We start from the raw sequence: 2,476 nt of genomic DNA on the forward strand, positions 1-2,476 counted from the left end.
TGAAGCTAGATGCTGCTTATTTGGGTTTTGTGAATCTTTGAGAGATTTTATGAAAGTCTGCAGCTTGAGAAAAGACAGACTGTATGCAAAAGCCACTGGAAGTCGCTTGCATGTGCTTGAAAGTTGGGTGGGATATGGACTTAGGTAATCACTAGGGTTGTGCAGATGAAAGGTGATAGCCATTTGATGGAGACTCAGATATGGTGTCTGCCTGCGTCTGCAGGCTGGGAGCAGGAGGGCTCAACATAGAAACAATGGCTTCCACCAGCTCTTCTGTCTGGGAGAAAGCTGCCCTTCCAGCCCCTTCCCTGCAGCTAGACAATTCAGTTCTTCCCCATATGTCCCTGGCACCTTTCGAGCTGCTGCCCCAGCACTGGTGCTTGGAGACAGTGAGTCTGTCAGCAGGGCAAGTCTGTTCATGGTTTCTTTATGAGGAATGCCTGGGAGTGTAGCTGCCCTCCATCTCACTCAGCCACAATCTTGCTGGTTTTCACAGACAGAAGATATGGGGACTTCTCTCCCCAGCACTGAAACTCTGGGCTGGGGGTGCCTGCTGTGAGGCTGGGACCCTTTGCTCCTTATGGCAGGGGGGAACTTCCAGAGCTGAGATACCTTTCCCAATTTTTAATGGTCACACATGGGTGGGGGACCAGCCCATTTGGCATCTCTGCCCCTCCTACCAGTCTTGACCTGGCTTCTTCTGTTATGTTCATAGTTGTAGGGCTTTCATTCAGCTAGACTTCAGGCGATACTCAATAATTGTTGTTCTGTAATTTAATTGTAACTGATGTGGTCCTGAGAAAAGGTGAGCTCAGTGTTTACCTACTCTGCCATCTTGATCAGAAATCTCAAATAAAAAGTTTTTAAAATCTTTTTGTATTTTAAAACTATTTGTAAATTTAAACTCTGCTAAAATTATTCTAATAAAATAAAAGTTTAGGCAAAAATGAAGCATGCTATATTGAATAATACAAAATGTGAAAAAAATAGTGTGTAACTTTCTACTTAAGAAGCATTACATTTTATTGCTTTTAAAATGTTATTTTTAGAAGATTATGTGTCATTTATGTTTTTATGTATTGTCTGAAAAACACTGATTTAAGTATAAATAGAGCAACAGATAAATTAATATGTAATATTTTAAGGCAATTCATAAAATATATATGCATTTAATTACCCTTATTCCTGGAGAACTAGTCATATTATTAAAGACATTAAAAAAAAAACATTTATGAAAACTTTATTTTCCTATTTTATTTACTTCACTTTTAGTTTTTCACTATTTCACTTTTTCAAATTATTTACTGTTGCTCCTGATGAATACAGTTAATATAATAGCTCTTATCTTAACTAAACAGAGGACTGATGGTTGCAAAGATATTAAAACACAACCTTTTTCTCCCATAGACACAATATTCTCTTATCAGCTGTAACAAATACCTCTTCTGTTCATTGATATTTAGTTAATAAATGAATGTTTCTGTTCCATAATTTATGTAAAAAGATTTCAGTTAACTTAGCTGAGTGACACACTGTGCTGACCCAAAGATGAAAGCCTTGATGTTATTCTTGCTTGGAGAATATGAAAAATAATGGGCTACTGAAACATTTCCATTTAATTTTCAACAAGACATCTAAAGTACTGTCAGCAGTGAGATTTTTAAAACATATATCAACAATGGATAAGCCCTTTAAATTCTAATTTATCCCACATCCTCAACATTAATGTTTTAAGGGGCAACCATCAGACTGCACAATTGGTAGGCAAAACAGTGAATTTGTCTTGTTCTATTATTTATGTACAGTTGTCATCACTCTGAAATCTGGTAATAAAAGCAAATAGCACACATTTGCAATAACCAAAATATATTTTTACTCATGAAATTATACAATGAAAAGACTCTAACACCCACATACACATAGTGAACTTTGTAAAAAATGCTAATTTCAATTAGATTATCATATACAAATAAATAATGGTTGAGATTATTTAATAAACAATTCCTTTAAACTGCCTTGAAACCAAACCTCCCTTGTATAGCTAAAATTTGAAGCTATTTTATATAATCCAAATCAAGAGATAATTCAATAAATAACTCAAATATATAAATTATTATCTGTTTGGTTCTAACAACTAGATTCAGTATTTATAAAGGTCCAGATAATTGACAACTATTTTTGGTTTCATTCTGTACATTAGACCCTCAGAACTTATTCATCTTATAATTGAAAGTTTGTACACTTTGACCAACAGCTACTCATTTTCCCTTCCCTCCAGTCCCTGGCAACTACTATTTTACTCTGTTTCTATGAGGTTCATAATTTTTTTTTTTTTAGGTTTCACATTAAGTGATACCACTTGTATTCTTCTGCCTGGCTTATTTTACTTAGCCTAATGCTTTCCAGGTTCATCCAAGTTGTCACAAATGGCAGGATTTCTTTCCTTTTTATGGATGAATAATATTTCATATTATAT

The sequence above is a fragment of the Hipposideros armiger genome, unplaced genomic scaffold (genome assembly GCF_001890085.2).
Source record: "Hipposideros armiger isolate ML-2016 unplaced genomic scaffold, ASM189008v1 scaffold_586, whole genome shotgun sequence".
NCBI classification, from domain to species: domain Eukaryota; kingdom Metazoa; phylum Chordata; class Mammalia; order Chiroptera; family Hipposideridae; genus Hipposideros; species Hipposideros armiger.